At 36.5% G+C, this 19,151-nt stretch overlaps 1 protein-coding gene across 1 annotated transcript in view; it reads right to left on the reverse strand.

Moving 5' to 3' along the window:
* sha (shavenoid) overlaps positions 1-19,151 on the reverse strand; it is a 364,087-nt gene that overhangs the window by 207,362 nt on the left and 137,574 nt on the right. The window contains exon 2 of the mRNA XM_069825587.1: positions 17,629-17,731. The gene's annotated coding sequence lies outside the window, so the exon portion shown is untranslated. The remainder of the gene's footprint in view (positions 1-17,628; positions 17,732-19,151) is intronic.

Below are 19,151 nucleotides of genomic sequence, written 5' to 3' on the forward strand. Positions count from 1 at the left end.
AAGGGATTAAAATAATTTAGTGAAGGAAATTCTTTGACCAAGAAAACCTTTCACGGGAGTTCTAAGGTAGGTGTTACGTATAAAAGAATCACAATCAATGACACCATTAATAGCATTATTAAAGAAAGTGTAATCAATATCCTGACATCTCGAATACAGACTGGTACATTTAAAATATTTACTAGATAGTTCATAATTTAAAGAAGAGGAGTTAGGTACAAATCTGAACGCACAAAGAGAAATGAATTTTCTTTGGATATTTTCTAGTTTAACTGAATCAGTAGAAGTAATAGAGTTCCACGCAACAGATACATATTATAATTTACACCTTACTAAGGCCCGTAACACACTTGCAGAGTTTTTGCCAGCGAGAAATGTGTTGCGAGAAAGAGGCGAAGAGCCTTCCTCCACACACTTGGCGAGTTCTCGCTATCACAGATCACAGCTCGGTATGATCATCTATGCACAGGCTTCATGCAGAAAGCATTTTTTGTGATTATAGTAATGACTCGTTGGGGGAAATATTATAGGTTATGTATTTACGTATATTGTCGTACTTAAATATATAACCTGTAAGTATATTGTCGTATTTTACAAATTACGTACGAACGCTATGTTGAATCTGAGTATTCAGATGATGAGAAAATCGAGTTACATGAACATATTTTGTTAATGAAAAGAAAAAGTAGGCCTAAAATTAAAGCCAGAAATATTTTAATATCACATTGTATCTTACGAAAATAAGGGCGAGTTTTGGACACTGGTTTCGATTTGAATGATGATAGGTTTAGGCATTATTTCAGGTTGAATAGACCACAGTTTTTTGCCATTCATTATATGATAGAGGATTCTTTGCTATGTTCTGATTAAAATTATGTAAACTGTTAACACATCCTATAGATACATTATTTCAAATGTTTAATTAATACTATTAAATCTTATCAAAATAAAATATAGCCCTATTTATTTTCAGATAATCTGATATTTGTCCCCAAATTTCTTCTTTAAGTTTTGTGTTTTTATAGTTTTCATCCCGTGTATCCTATAAATAGGCCTACGGGTGACATCGTACAAGTTCGATTATCAGCCATCTTTCCTCATTTTCAAATAAAAACATTGCAATTCTTCGCCACCTGTGATGTCTTTTTCTACATTCAATCGTCATAAAGAGTATAAATGTCAAACATCTTTGATAAATGTGTCAAGAAAATTCGCTGAGCTACCGATCCCAGCGAGAAACTCGCGCGAGGTTTCTGCCTCGAGCGAGAATCTCTTCCAGTGTGTGGACGTCCATTTGAATCCATGTTATCAATTTTTTAATTTTCTCGCAACACATTTCTCGCTGGCGAAAACTCTGCAAGTGTGTTACGGGCCTAAAGCATGATATAATATAAGTAGTGTATCAGGAGAGGAAAAGGAATTAGTAATAGACCTAATGAGACCAAGCATTCTTAGTGAATGATTAAATAAATGATCAACATGTTCATGAAAGTACAATTTAGAATCAAGATATAGGCATATACCGAGATCCTTTATTCAGTCCTTCCTGATAATGTGATAATAATAATAATAATAATAATAATAATAATAATAATAAATTAAGCTTGACATGGTGTGTGATTGTTACGTCACGGAATTTATTGCTCATCTTGTAATCCAGATGACAGATACTCCAGACTTCGAGACTCATATAACAAGTTTGTCATGTTGCAAGTGTAAGTCTTTGATCCCCAGGTAACGGATCGATTCCGGTTTCTGACCTGAAGGCTGTGATCATGCAAATGATGTTAAACAAAGGCTGTCGCATCCCCGCGATGATTGTAGCAGCTCCGTGGTCGTGGCTTCTGACCTCTCCCCCGCAGTACCGTGAGAGTGAACTTTGGTACTGCCAATTCAGAGATTGTTACGGTGCTCAAAATCGATTTCGAGATTTTGTGTGTAATACAAGTCTTCAACACCTGCGTCACTGAATAAGTAGCTATTATCTTGTCTGTTTGCTTGTGTACAGTTTTTTTTATCTGAAACTATTGCACGAGTTTTGTCACAGGGAGTAATTTCAACATCGTTAATTACAAATAAATTTGACCTTAGTTCCTATTAGCGTTGATTTCAGTGGTTGTATTGTTCTCAAAATCTTCATATCTAAATAGCATATCTAACGTTAGTGCGACCGTTAGTGGAATACGGAACTACATGTTGGGATCCCTATAGAATATATCAGGTAAATTTCTTAGAAAGAATCCAGTATAGGGCAGCTAAATTTGTTAAAGGTAAAAGAGAAGATGGAAACGATACGATAAAAGAACTTAGATGGGAAACTATGGAAAACAGACGTAGGAAAACTAGAATAACATCATTGTATAGAGCACATCTAGGTCAGAAAGCATGGGTAGACATAACGGCTCGGTTAAAAAAGCCAACGTACTATGGTAGGAACGATCATGATTTTAAAATCAAATGTAGGAAACAGAAAACGGATGTAGGTAAATTCTCATTTTTAAATAGAACTATAAATGATTGGAATGACCTACCTGCAGCGGTCTTTGAGGGCTGTCCTTCCTTAAGGAGATTCAAGAATAACTTAAAAAGTTGTGTATAAAGTGCAAATTAAAATTAAGGTGACATTTAACATTTAATTTTTTAAGGTGACATGTATTTATCTAGCCTGACGAATTACTTCCTTGGTTTGAATTGTAAATTATTTAAAAATAGCGTGTAAGAGGGCCTTAGACTAGAAATGTTTAGTTTAAATGTAGTTCTGTTTATAAGTATGCATAAGGATGTAATTATTTGACTTATTTGAACTGTTGTATCAGTGAAGCGAGGTGAGTCAGTGAAGTTATGGTTTTACAGTGCAGTGAACAGTTCCGATCAGTGATAATTTATAGCGTCAATGAAATGTGTCCTATAGTGTCAGTGAAATGTGTTATAGAGCGTCAGTGAAATGTGTTCTATAGTGTCAGTGAAATGTGTGCTAAAGTGTCAGTGAAATGCGTCTTAGTGCCACTACAGGGAGTGAGATGAGAGTAAAGTGAAAGACTATTGAAACTTATGTAGGGCCTATACATAATTATGTAGGTTGTATTGTAAAATTAGGTATTTTATTTATGTTTTATTATTATTGTGTTAAATTGTATTGTGTATTCTTATTGTATTGTGTATAAAATTGTATTGTGTACTGTAAATTTTATTGTGTATTGCTTATCATTTTATTGTGTATTGTTTATATTGTGTATACCACTGCCACCGGGTGCTTGCCCACTTGCAGTGTAAATAAATATATACATTCAATTGTTCGTGGTCGATTTTTATCAAATATGTTTTTAAAGTAACCCCATAGAAATAGGCCTAATCCGGTGACGTTAGGTCAGGTTATTTGGGTGGCCAAATTTTTTTAGAAATTGCTCTGTCATTAAAGTAACTTTCGATTAGATTGAAAGATTCATCTGAAGTTTGTGATATCTAGGGACCTAATCTTTTTACATCAATCGCGGAATTAAGTTACTGTTAACAGCTGCATAACATGACGTCACTGCACAAGAATAGTCACAGTGGAACACAAGCATACGGAGTCTTGAGTCCATGCAGAGCAGGACGTGCTTTTCCTACATAAAGTTCGATGGTGACGTATCGTATCGCTTTCTGTTGTGAGTAGTTTCAGGACCCGTTCACACTGTACGGGAATTCATCGGAACGAGCATTTATTCGAATCGATTTCTTGCAGATAACAGTGTGTACACTGTACGATTTTTTCCCGTGCATAATGAAATTTAAGTTAGGGGCTACATACGCGAAAAAATCAAACCATGTGTTCACTGCTGTCCGCACGAAATGAATTCGAATAAATGCTCGTTTCGAGAAATTACCGCACCGTGTGAATGGGCCCTTAAAATGCCTCTAACGGGACGATCGAAACCTTCACTATATTGCGAAACGTGTAGAGGAATTTGGCAATGAATTTTTTTTTTGCAAAAGATAACAAGATTGAATGTAAATTATGTAAAGTAGAAATAAGAAGTGTTGGGAAGGACGAGACGTAGATGAGAGGATGATATTAAAATGATTTCATAGAGGTGGAATATGATTGTAGGGACTGGATTAATCTTGCCCACGATAGGGACCTGTGGCAGGCTTATGTGAGGGCGGCAATGAACCTCTGGGTTCTCTAAAAGCTATTTGTAACTAAGTAAGAGATAAGAAGTGTTAATAGGAAAGTAATAAAAGAACACTGTAACAGTAAAAAAAAAACATTGAAAATGTTAAGCTACTGACATGTGAAGAGCAACCAAGAGATGATATTTCGTGAATAGGTAATCAGAATTTTATCAAGATCTACGTGAAATGATCAAAGCCAACTAAGTGAAGAACACTTACTCCAAACTTTTTTTTTTTTTTTTTAGAAATGTACAATCAACACTCTTCTTTAAGACACCATATTTCGTCAGAGTTATTTTAGTAATGATTATGAAGGAATATTACGTACCATAAGAGAAAATATTTCTTACAGGAACATTTCGGTTTAAATAGATGAAACTACATACGTTTCAGGTTGTTATGTGGCAAATTTAGTCATAGACACATTCTCACCTTATTGTTAAAAAGGTATTGGTTTTATAATGAAGAGTACTTGACTGTTCGTCATTCACTATATGAAGCCAGTTATGTAAACCAGTTTACCGACTGAGTCGTTGCCCAGGGTGCACCATAAGAAGTTGGTCTACGCTATATCCGCGATGAGATGAGATGGTAATGGGGATTTGTTGATGCCACAGGGGAACCAGAGCTCCTGGAGAAAATCTTTGTGTTACCTGAACCATGGACTTGCTCACCACAAGTTATAAATAGGGGGTACACCGGGTATCGACTCCGGGTCCACAGGATTATAAGTCCAGTTCTCTAGCCACTAGACCACTGTGGCGGCTTGTTCAGGTAATATAATGTCATACAATTCATACTTTACATGCCAGTTTTGTTTATTACTTGCAGTACCCGTAATAAAAAAATATGAAATCTATTCGCTTTTCTCACAATCCGAGGTACTTGACCAACTCCTTGTTGTCATCACGTGACATAGGCGTCTTTTCCCTCTTTCTGTAGTAAATGCTCCGTAACCTATTATTCTCTGTATCAACGTTCGAACCATAGTGATATTATTATAATATTCTATTCGACTTATTGTTGTTCATTGCACCTTCGTAGTTCTATCAAACAGAAATATGAACATTTGAAAAACCATCCGTATTACATGGGTTATTCTATAATTAGTGACAATAATGTCTGTATGTGGCGCTATTAGCGTTAAATAACGTAAGTTGATAGGCCTATCAATCAGAAAGAGGAGCATCTGATGTGTGTTATCTGTGAGTTTGAAAACAATAATCTCACTTATAAGATACATACATACATACATACATACATACATACATACATACATACATACATACATACATACATACATACATAAGTATTCTGCCCATGAACAGATCTTTCACTGCAAACCCAACATTCTCCAAACCTTTCCTATTTTCTGCCTTCCTCTTAGTCTTCGCATATGATCCACATTGTAAGATATTTGTAATTAATTTAATTTGTAGACTGTTATCTGTAGTGTTCTAAAATGTTTAGGAAATACGAACAAAAATGTTTCATTAAAATTAAGAGTGCAAGAGGTAAGAATGCTCGACAATGCCATACAGACTTACTGGAAGCTTGTGGTAGAGAGACTTCACTCAATCATAGCGTGGCTAGGTGGGCGCATGCATTTCACAGCAGGAGGGAAGATGTTCATAAAAAACGTGAAGCTGGTAGACCGCAATCGGCAAGTTATTATGTGCGTGTGAACACTGTATGAGCGCTGCTGGAAGAACACCGTTGTTGCAGTTGTATTGAACTAGCGAGGGAAGTTGGAATTGCTCCTTCTACGATTCTTCACATTTTAAAGAGTTAAATTTGAGGAAAATCTGCTCTCGGTGGTTTTCACACGAACTTAAAAAGTAAAACATATGACAGAGAATGAAAATAGCGAGATCACACTTAGAACGCTATGGACGTGAAGGCGAACGATTCCTTCGACGTATCATAACTTCAGATGAAACCTAGGTTCGATGCTACCGACCAAAATTGAAGAGACAGTCAAAGAGTGGCGGCACAAGAACTCTCCACGGCGAAAAAACTATCGGCAAGAACAGGATCCACTTCAAGTCATGTTCATTGTTGTTCATGATTTTGACGGAGTCCTTCTCACTCATTCAGTTCCTGTCGGAAATCGTGTGAATGGAGCATAGTACAGTTACTTTCTAGAACACCATTTAAGAACAGCGGTGCGCCGTAAACGTCCATATCCCAGTGGCGGCTGATTGACTGAGGCAAGTGAGGCCGGGCCTCAGTCACTTGGCTTAACTGAAATCAAATTTTATGTTTTCATATAATGTATTAGTTATTTGAAAGAAAGCATATATCGCTGTAGAAGCATTTGAAAACTTTGATGTATATAGACCTGTTTTTTAGTAAAATTTGTTCCTGAGGCCGCTATCGCTCGTGCCGGGTCTGGCTTGTGATGTATATAGACCTGTTTTGCAGTAAAATTTGTTCCTGAGGCCGGGATCGCTCGTGCCGGGTCTGGCTTGTGATGTATATAGACCTGTTTTGCAGTAAAATTTGCTCCTGAGGCCAGAATCGTTCTTGCCGGGTCTCGCTTAATGCATTTCATGTCCTTTCGCGGGCTTTGAGTTTGCGCTTAAAACGTTGTAGCTGAGGCACAGTTCGTCTGGCCTGGTCAGATTTCACTCGTCCCATCCATGGGCCGGCCTCAAGGGTAGAGTGGGGTGTGAATAGCAGTGGTGACTTGTCTTCCTAACTAGGCCATAAATAACAAAATTCCAACTCTTTGGCAGGCAGAGACCCACTCGATTCTCTCCCCTTATGTCTCAGTTTATGACATATAAGCGAGGGTGTAGTACAGTAGTGAATGTGGGCCAATGTTGTTATGTATTTCGGGAAAATATAAACAGAAACAAATGAGAGAAGTAATACTGGTGCAATTAATTCAATGTTAGAGTGTCCTTTTTTGAGAAGAAATAATACTGAAAGAAAGGAAGTTTTAAATAAAGAGAGAGACTACCGAGATACCTACAACATCGCTGATAATTTTTCTCACATATAATCTTAAAACGCGAGTTTCTATTGCATCCTGGTATGGACAACATAAATGGTTATGTGGTAATGTGATGCAAAATAAACTTCTCTTGGCCTTGTTTGTTGCTGTCAAAGAAAAAAAAAATAAAAAGAAAAGAAAGAAAGGCGAATTTCAACACATATGGGTTGCTTCATCACACTGAAACAATCACTGAAACTCAGAGCATAACAGCTTATTTGGTGAGTGAAATTATTATTTTTCATTGATAATAATAAGAATAGACTAATAATAATAATAATAATAATAATAATAATAATAATAATAATACAGTAGTAATGATATTAATAATATAATAACAATAATAATTAATATCATAAACAAACATTTCCTATCGGAGGCAATTAAACTAGTTGCATCTGGCCTCACCGAGGATTTCGATCACCGGCTGCTACTGCCATATCCTGAATATCTTATTGTGCTACGTGATGGCACTCGTTCTCACATAGCTGCCACTGTGGTTAATTTAAATCGCAGATGGAACTGGGAAATTCTGAAGCATCCTCCATACTCCCCAGATATGAGTCTATGTGATTTTGACCTTTTAACGAAAATGAAATTACCACTTAGAGGAGTTCGTTTTAGAACCAGACAGGCCATTAAAGCAGTAGAGCAGTCTGTTCAACAATAATTAGTCCAACAAGAGTCTGAGGATGGCACCTGTCGTCTCCCTGAGGCATGGCGGCCGGTTCTTGATGTTGGATGAGATTACTTCTGAGCACTGCAAGAATGTGATTGTTCGAAAATATTTTTATACTTTAATTCAAATTTTGCCGATAATTTTCAAATGACCCATATATATGAGTCACTCTAAATACTTCAAATAAGTATATTTATCTGACTTTCAAGACCCGGAATTAGGATGAATCCATGCTTCAGGATTGTGTGTCCTCTAACCTCTTCAGTCCCGATACAAATTTAAAGTTAAAATAATGTAAAATATTATTTATTGGATAAATGGCGATGCAAAGACAAAGACTGATCAATCAAAATTTTTATCATGATTTCTATTCTTGTTTTATGCTAGGTATCATATATGATACCTTGGGATTCTATGGGGACTTAATTTGGTATCCATTCAGTTTTATTTATTTTACAAAAATCTATACAATTGCTTACAAATAATGAAATGAAAGTATCTGTATTCCAGCAGCAACACTACGCTTAGAAATCATGACAAATATAATACTCTCGTTAAATAATGCATTATATAGAAAATACATTTCCTTTTTGGAAAAAAAAAAAGATGCTCTGTAACAGCAACTACACTCCCTGACATATATATATATATATATATATATATATATATATATATATATATATATATACAGGGTGTTTAAAAAATATTGGGCATAATTTCAGGTATGTATGTATATACATATATCCATATACGTATAGTATACACATATACGTATATATATTGTAAGAGGCATTATACAAAAATAATATTGCAAAATGCTCTTGTGGCTATACAGACGAACCACGTCCTAAACCAAAGCCTACACCGTTTCAACCGTAGTCCGCTCCAGGTGCGAGCATAGTGATCAAATCTGATTGGCAGCTTCACTCACTTCCTATACCAGCCATCGACTTATATGAATTGTTTTTGCCCACAATTTTTTACTAAACTGCCCATCTATTGGAGTATTATACAATACATGGCCCAGTGATCAAATCTGATTCGCAGCTTCACTCACTTCCTATACCAGCCATCGACTTATATGAATTGTTTTTGCCCACAACTTTTTACTAAACTGTCCATCTATTGGAGTATTACACAATACATGGCCCAGTGATCAAATCTGATTGGCAGCTTCACTCACTTCCTATACCAGCCATCGACTTATATGAATTGTTTTTGCCCACAATTTTTACTAAACTGCCCATCTATTGGAGTATTACACAATACATGGCCAATGATCAAATCTGATTGGCAGCTTCACACATTTCCTATACCAGCCATCGACTTATATGAATTGTTTCTGCCCACAATTTTTTACTTAACTGTCCATCTATTGGAGTATTACACAATACATGACCCAGTGATCAAATCTGATTGGCAGATTCACTCACTTCCTATACCAGCCATCGACTTATATGAATTGTTTCTGCCCACAATTTTTACTAAACTGCCCAACTATTGGAGTATTACACAATACATGGCCCAATGATCAAATCTGATTGGCAGATTCACTCACTTCCTATACCAGCCATCGACTTATATGAATTGTTTCTGCCCACAATTTTTACTAAACTGCCCAACTATTGGAGTATTACACAATACATGGCCCAATGATCAAATCTAATTGGCAGATTCACTCACTTCCTATACCAGCCATCGACTTATATGAATTGTTTCTGCCCACAATGTTTTACTAAACTGCCCAACTATTGGGGTATTACACAATACATGGCCCAATGATCAAATCTGATTGGCAGATTCACTCACTTCCTATACCAGCCATCGACTTATATGAATTGTTTCTGCCCACAATTTTTACTAAGCTGCCCAACTATTGGGGTATTACACAATACATGGCCCAATGATCAAATCTGATTGGCAGATTCACTCACTTCCTATACCAGCCATCGACTTATATGAATTGCTTTTGCCCACAATTTTTTACTAAACTGCCCATCTATTGGAGTATTACACAATACATGGCCCAGTGATCAAATCTGATTGGCAGATTCACTCACTTCCTATACCAGCCATCGACTTATATGAATTGTTTCTGCCCACAATTTTTTACTAAACTGTCCATCTATTGGAGTATTATACAATACATGGCCCAGTGATCAAATCTGATTGGCAGATTCACTCACTTCCTATACCAGCCATCGACTTATATGAATTGTTTCTGCCCACAGTTTTTTACTAAACTGTCCATCTATTGGAGTATTATGCAATACACGGGCACAGTATCCTTTTTTTGACCAGCACTTACAGTTTTCTACTAGTTCCACACCGAATTCAGTCGATGCCATAAAAATGAACGTATTGTCAAACTAGGTATTTTAGTAGAGCTGGTTTGTCGTCATTTCTCACCACTTGCTCGTAACTACCCCTACCTTTTTTCTTCATATCAGTGTCACTTTTTGTGAAGCGTATTATATTGTAAAGAATATTTTGATTATATGAAAATGATGCTGTCACGTTTATACAATATTACGAGTATGTATTCTACTTATTACACAAAACTATAGTAATGTGATTTATGCTAGTGACCAAAGGTATCGCCAATGATACCTCTTAAAAATTAATGTTGTACGCCTGTATGAGAACCCAAAACAATGTTTCTATTATTATTACGTGAATACCTAATGTGTAAGAATATATCAACAATTAATATTATTTCATTTAACATATAACAAATCGGCAATTATATTTGCTTTTCTCCGCCATGCTGCTGACTAGACGGAATGATAAATTCAATCAACTGAAGGCTTCTAGTGATAAGTAAATAGAGGAAACTCGAATGATAACCAGAAAGCGCAGATGGTACAGAATAAGATATCTCAGGCCACGGACCTATATAAGCGCGTAATGAATGGCATAAATAAATTTATGATCGACCATGCCGAAATGTAGTAATTATACACCTGGTAGTAGCCCTTTAATGCACCTCATTAAAGTACACCTATTCATTATAATTCAGCTGTTCAGCCAATGAGAAATCTCCATTGTACTGATTGTACCATTATAAAACCACAAGTATCGATTATTCTCGGATATGCAATCGAAAGACAATTAGCGAAAAGTCACGGAGGCTGGAAATCCAATACTGTCGCAGAAGGTTACGTTCTGTTACTATAATAATTAGCGTTAATTGTAAATAATATTCAAATAAATTCAATTTTTTCACCTCGTTTTTCAATGTCTAATTTAATTTCAATGTTATATCAATATTAATATTTAGTTTATTCTCTAGATTATGTCAAGGTCAATGTGGACATCTGTTCCTCGGAAAAAATCAATACCTTCGCGTTGCGCACATCTCACAATTTACGAGCTATGCACAAGGTCACTTCCGCTCTTCAGTCACATAAGAATAAAATGAATACTTCTGAATAATTCCAAGTTAGAAATATGGTCGAGCATAAGAAGTCGTATGAAACTTGACTATAATGGTAATTAAGACGCTCGCATGAAAATTATGAAACGAGCGCAAGCGAGTTTCATAAACTTACTCGCGACTTAATTACTACCATTATAGGCTCGTTGCATAATGTAGTATTCTAAGCTATCATATATGATACCGAAGGAGAGACGAGGCTATGCAATTCCAGTACGATGGGAGGTCCAGATGGTATTCGCAAATCTGATACTAAAAAGGTGATCATACTGCTTCAAACCTGGTAGAACCAGGTGTTATAACCAAGACGAGTACCTTAAATGCCACAGTGATCATAGCCCCAAACCCTTCCAGATTACCACTGGAGTATCGTCCTACCCTCAAGACTTTACCTTCTGCTTTTAACTATTGCACATGATAAATGAAATACAAGAAAAGTTAGAGTGTTGACAGAATGAAAGTGGAAGGCTGGAGTACCACGAGAAGAAGCCCTCTGCAATATGTGCATTGTCTACCAAGAATTCCACCACGACCAAATATTTCAAACACATTAAACCCATTATACTTTATGACGCTTGACCTTATTGTAGTATAATGGGTTTTGGTTACCTATTAAATTTTGTCCTCTGATAAGAACTACATTGTCAGTAATTTAGTTGTCAATGTCCTCACTGGAAGATAAAATCCGAACTGGTTTATTCTTATGTCAAGCTCTTCTCTTTAAAACTGGTCGCTCCGGCGTTACTTCAAACGTCCTACACTCCTCTTTTGTTTGTATTCAAGTATATCGGTGACAACAGATCTGAACCAGACTGGCATCGCTTTGGAGAAAGGAGCGTAACTTACGTTCGCTCCTAACTACTTCAAACTGAAAACATTGACTACTTATATTCACTTTGAATTGTTCAGAAAACAAGAGTTTTATTAACACGAATAGGTTTTATAAATGTCCTTGCACTGCTTAACTATTTTCAGTTGTAGTCTTCGAATAGAAAGTCTAGTGGTTGCCATGCTAACAGTCTGAATCCGATATTACGTGTTCAAAATCGGCCGGGAGTGAAAGAAAACCTTAGATTGGCTTCCATCAAGAGAGAAGTAAATCTGTGATAGCCAGGTCGTATATTTACGATAGGTAAAATGACCCTGTCATTGATACAGAGCTCAAGGCAATATTTGCCGATCATTTCTCACTCACTTTGAATTTTTAAAGTTGAATAATCTTGCTTAATAGTCATTCACGAAATTACAGCAATACTGCTGCTAGTACTGCTAGTAACTTATTAATGCTGCTGCTGCTGATACTACTATTACTACTGATACAACTACTAATACTATTTAGACGGCTACTACTACTGATACTGATACTAATAGGGCTAATACTACTACTAATACTGATAAGGCTACAGCTAACACTACTAATAAGGCTAATACTACTGATACTGATATGGCTACTACTACTGATACTGATACGGCTAATTCTACTGGTACGGCTAATACTACTGATACTGATATGGCTACTACTGATACTGTTACTACTACTACTAATACTAGTACTGTTGATAATGACATGACTACTGCTGCTGATACGGCTACTGATGTCGCTACTACTGATACTGATAAGGCTACTACTACTACTGATATTGATACGGCTAATACTACTGATACGGCTACTACTACTGATGCTGATACGGCTACTACTACTGATGCTGATACGGCTACTACTGTTACTGATATGGCTACTACTGATACTGCTACTACTACTACTACTACTGTTAATAATGACATGACTACTGCTGCTGATACGGCTACTACTGCTACCGATATGCCTACTACTGACACTGATATGGCTACTACTATTGATACTGATACGGCTAGTACTACTGATACGGCTAGTACTACTGATACGGCTAGTACTACTGATACGGCTACTACTACTGATGCTGATACGGCTACTACTACTGATGCTGATACGGCTACTACTACTGACACTGATATGGCTACTACTATTGATACTGATACGGCTACTACTACTGATGCTGATACGGCTACTACTACTGATGCTGATACGGCTACTACTGTTACTGATATGGCTACTACTGATACTGCTACTACTACTACTACTACTGTTAATAATGACATGACTACTGCTGCTGATACGGCTACTACTGCTAACAATATGCCTACTACTGACACTGATATGGCTACTACTATTGATACTGATACGGCTAATACTACTGACACTGATTATTTGTAATTTTCCACTATATTTTATGTAATCTCTAAGGTATCTTCTTTTGTGTTGTTTTGTAATCTGTCATATAATTTTGTATTTCATGTAGCCTAATATTATTGAAACCTGGTTGAGTGGAAGAGAAGGCCTTATGGCCTTAACTCTGCCAGGAAAAATGAAACTACTACTACTACTACTACTACTACTATTACTAGTACTAGTACTACTACTACTACTACACTGATACGGCTACTACTACTGCTACTGATACGGCTACTACTGCTACTGATATATCTACTACTGACACTGATACGGCTACTACTGCTACTGATATATCTACTACTGACACTGATACTGCTACTACTACTGATACAGATACGGCTAATACTACTGACACTGATACGGCTACTACTACTGATACTGATTCGGCTACTACTGCTACTGATATGGCCACTACTGACACTGATACGGCTACTAGCACTGACACTGATACGGCTAATACTACTGACACTGATACGGCTACTACTGCTGATACTGATAAGGCTACTACTGCTACTGATATGGCTATTATTGACAATGATACGCTTACTAGTACTGATACTGATACGGCTAATACTACTGGTACTGATACGGCTATTACTACTACAGATACTGATGAGGCTAGTACTACTACTACTGCTACTACTACTACTACTACTACTGATACGTTACTAGTGATAACTGATTTTTATCTGTTGGATTCTATGCTCGAAGTTGCATTTGCGCATACACAGAGGAAAGAAAACATTCATCAGCAAACATTTGTCGCTTATTTACTGTCTTAAGTTTCAGAAGGGAATACTTATCAAGTTACAGCTGTAGTAGCAGTAGGATCTCTTTGGGGTTATGGCGGTGGTCCATTCTTTTTAAATATTCCATGCAATTTGTACATGAATTTGTCATCTCGTCACACAAAGATACCTCTAAAGCCTTGGTTTTTCTGAACTGACGCATGCGAGTTGCCAGGTGCAGTTATAGAAATCACTCACTATCTCTAGTATAGTCCGGATTTGTGCGAGGCGGGCCTCGTATCTCGCAACTCGCATGCGTCGGTTCAGAAAAACCAAGGCTTCAAGGCTGCTGCAGACTTTACAATCGGCGACTACTATGTCTGTCGAAATGATGAGAAAAATCTACATCATGTCCTACTTCAGTTCACCAAAATCACTGGAAGGAAGAAACCGCTGGCCAAGCTTGAAAAGTGTACAGTTTAGGTATTATGAAGATAATACATGCGTTCGTGTTATTTCGATTTGTGCAGCCTAGGCCTATATCAATTTGCCAGTGAGTGATCTGTTTCACTCTCCGTAATCCATAACCTATCACCTTTAGTAGACTATATCCGTTTAGCTGTTTAGCATAGCTATCTAAAATTATGCCCATTGTAAAAGAAAATTCGTACCTCTACCATTCTTTCAAGAGCATAACTATGATGTTTATACAGTAGTATTTTGTGCAGAATTACCATACGGGTCCATTAGAACAGCTCGCATTCACACAAATGGTAGACCGTTAACTTCAACAGCACTTCACTGATATTACAGGTTTCCTCAATCCAGTATTTATACACCGTGCTTTACTTTCAACATGTATTACTCTCCCGTTATAAAAAGGAATTACTGAAGTGAGCGTCCAGTTCATAAAATACAGCACTTCGAAACTCCCCGCTGCACATAAACGTAGCTAATAAAGGTATCGTGATAGCACAGTCTAATATATACAGTCACGAAGCTCAATACGTAGGGAATATGCATCCATAGATAGTTGCTAACCACTAGGATCGCTACTATCGCCTCATTACAGACAATGCGAAATAGTACCGGCACAGTCTATTATTCCTAGTACCCTCAACAACTCAAGCTTCGTGACTGTATAGCCTCTATACTACTATAATGTGGTGATAGTCGAAATCCCGAAATTCCTATTTAAAATTGCGGAAGGGTGTACATTTAATATAGGCCTACTGAAATTTACGAGTATCTCTGTGACTTCTATAGAATCTCTAGTAAGGTTTGTGGTTGTATCTAAAATGTTTCCCTTATATTACAAATCGAGGCCTACATTATGCAAGGAGAGACAATGGTTTAAGTGCCAGAGCGCTGGTTTTCCATCCAGGCGGCCCGGGTTCGATCCTGATCAGGTAGTGATGGAATTTGTGGTGGACAAAGCAGACGTTGCTGAGGATTTTTCTCGCAGTAGTCCCATTTTCCTCTGTCATTCCACCAACACTCTGCGCTTCATATACACTTCCCTTCTTTCATCATCATATCAGTTTCTTTTCCCATTTCGGGCTTGCGACCGAGGCAAAGTCGGCTGCGGCCGCCACAGAAACTTGTATGTCGTGGTGAGTCGTTATTACTGTAGTTGGTGGTGGTACTGCTATGTGTCGTGGACTCTCACCTACGCGGAAAGGTAAAGGGATTCTGTAGTCTGTAGTAGGAGTTGGGGGCGTTCCGTAGGGGAATCTGTAGAGCGGGAGGACCTTAGAGCAAATACACCATTCCAATAAGGAACCCACCCAAAGCGACGTACGTGTGAGAGCAGTTCCAGCTCGTGCCACTCCCCTGATTTATTTATTTATTTATTTGCTTATTTATTTATTTACTTATTTATCTATTTATTTATCTATTTATTTATTTATCTATCTATTTATCTATCTAATTATTTATTTATTTATTTATCTATGTATTTATTTATCTCTCTATTTATTTATTTACTTATTTACTTACTTATTTACTTATTTATTCATTTTTCTATTTATTTATTTATCTATTTATCTATCTATTTATTTATTTATCTATATACTTATCTATGTATTTATTTATTTATCTATCTATTTATTTATTTACTTACTTATTTATTTATTTTTACATTTATTTAGTTACTTATTTACCTTTATCTATTTATCTATCTATCTATTTGTCTATTTATTTATTTACTTATCTATTTACTTATTTATTTATTGATTTACTTATTTATTTACTTATTTATTTAGGCCTATTTATTTATTTATACATGTCTATTTATTTATTTATCTACTTATCTATCTATTTATCTAACTATACATGTATTTATCTAGCTATTTATCTATTTATTTATTTATCTATTCATTTATTTATTTGCTTATTTATTTACTTATTCATTCATTCATTCATTCATTCATTTATTCATTTATAGCAGTGTTGCCACTAATGTGTGTATCCAGTGCCTACCCACTTCACTTACGTGATTTGGGTTCTGCACATTGCCGATAAATGGCAGGACTGTGACCCATTTTTAAGTTGCACACCACTTCGGCGGGCCACGCTATTCGTGATCTGTGGAGAGTTAGGCCTACGCCGTGTACTAGGGTGAGTGTATGAGTAAGTGTTCGTATAGGGAATGGGTGAGGATGATGAAGAAGACGAGGACGGGAGAAGGAAAACCCAGTGCCGGCACTTAGCCTACTCCTGTCGAATAGCACAAAGAGGGCCACCAGGCTAAACGTCCACATCCGACGGACGAATCACTATCAACAGTGACATATTCTTTCTTTTCATATGCACTGCGGAGACATTTGGGATTTAACACAAACATATTGGTGCACAATCTAGTGATTAGTAGTTGTGCACCACCGTCTCTACTAGTCCCGAAGTAGAAATTTTACACGAAAATCTCTGACCACGCCGGGAATCGAACCCGGATTGGACCGGCTAGTCTGGATGCAGACCTGCTACCACAGAGGTAACTCGGCGGAAATTTGCCACTAAAGTAGGATTACATATGTATTAATGTACTGGAATGAGTGAAAGTGCCGAATTAGGGGAAATACGGTCCAAAATAATCATATAAATACTGAAATATTTAAAAATACGTAAATTTACGAATAAGATTTAATACAAGAAAGCTCTATATATAAAGAGATAAAATTTACATAAAGCTAGCTGTTGAATACATCAATATAGTCACTAAAACACATAGGAAGTCCTCAGTATACATTTCCATGTAACATCCGTATTTTGCATTGAGAGCAGATAAATTACTTTTCATGCATTTGTTTTTAAACATATTTCTATAACATACGTTATTCCTGAAACTGCTCTGCACTATACCTGTAGTAGAAGAATCCTTGTTGGAGGACAAGGTGACGTCACATTCGAGCTACGTCCGTCTGTCTGCCTGGAGTTTCTGTCCACTTCCTGGACGCCAGATCCACTGCAAAAGAAATATTTCCATTAGTCACCAACATCACTGATATTCGATAATGAGTAGTCTTCAATCACCATCATAAATAGTCATCATTATTATTAATAAAACCACCATCATTATCTGATTATCATTACCATTCATTTCAGTCATAATTGTACATAATTTCTAATAACTGTGATCAACTGCCATGAAGTCCTTATACACCATCAGTCATTATCAACCTTCAGCCTAATCAACCGTCATAATAAAGCGGTACTTTTTACCAATCATCAGTTTCAAACATGTCATTAATCACTGGTTAGTTGTCGCTTTTCAGTCGTAACTCTTCAGTTATTACTCGCTATTCTTTGTCACTCGCCATTTACTACCTATTGTAACTCCCAAATTCATCACGGTGTTGGATTGGCACGGTCCAATACACTAGCCAAAATTTCATGAGAAATTCTGAATCTATAAACTAATAGGAATCTGAATAAATCTCAAGTAAACCGTCCTTAATTTCTTAGGTAAATATGTTAAAAATTTTTGAGTAAGAAGGAAAAAAATGTTGAATAAAATTATTTAGTTATAGTTGACTGAACTACGAAATACTACTGTACTAATTTTCATTCTTGCATGCTGCAAATAGGAAAGAAAAAAGCAAGAAAATTTTACTGAATTTAAAGTATAACGAAACTACATTGTAGTTCTCATAATTCTATGCAGACAGAAGCTTCAAATTGTCATGCTGAGGTTCGTTCTACGGTCTGTCAAAACAAGTGCAAATTTGAAAAGAATCATTCACAATCCACGTTAGACACTGGAACCCACAACGCTCTCAGAGCACCATCTTCGAAAGATCACTATCTTCACGTATTGCCAGAAGGGCATTCTCCACTGAAGTTTCGGGATTTTTGTAAAGTGTGTTTATATGATGATAAGATTTGAAACTAGGTCAATTTGGATTTCTGTTAAACGTAAAACATAAGAAAATGCACATTGTGTTTTGGAGGACTCTTAATAGCCAAATATATCATATAATGACAATAAAATAAACATCCAAATTCGTGATTAGAAGTAAAAAAAATCGTGAATGAAGGCAGATTTTAAAGAATGCGGTAGTGATTCTTCAGTAAGCGTGATATGAAACATAGATCAAATAGCCCTAAGTGAAAAAACATGTTAATTACTGTTTATTCAAGATTTTAATTTTGAATCGAGTCTCGAAATGTCCGAGTCGCTATCCATGACACCTTAGACCACGACGCTACGGCGCGGGACAAAGTATAGAAGAATTATATAAAATAATACTGCTTGTTTGAGGCTTCAAAGTAATGTAATTTTCCCTAAGATAGGTCACTAGCCTTATCGTTAGGTAGTCCAGTAGTGGGGCTGCCACTTTTAGCCTCTGGACAGGCAGCGGGATATACTCTTTTAGACCGAAAAA

This window comes from Periplaneta americana, chromosome 5 (assembly GCF_040183065.1).
Source record: "Periplaneta americana isolate PAMFEO1 chromosome 5, P.americana_PAMFEO1_priV1, whole genome shotgun sequence".
NCBI classification, from domain to species: domain Eukaryota; kingdom Metazoa; phylum Arthropoda; class Insecta; order Blattodea; family Blattidae; genus Periplaneta; species Periplaneta americana.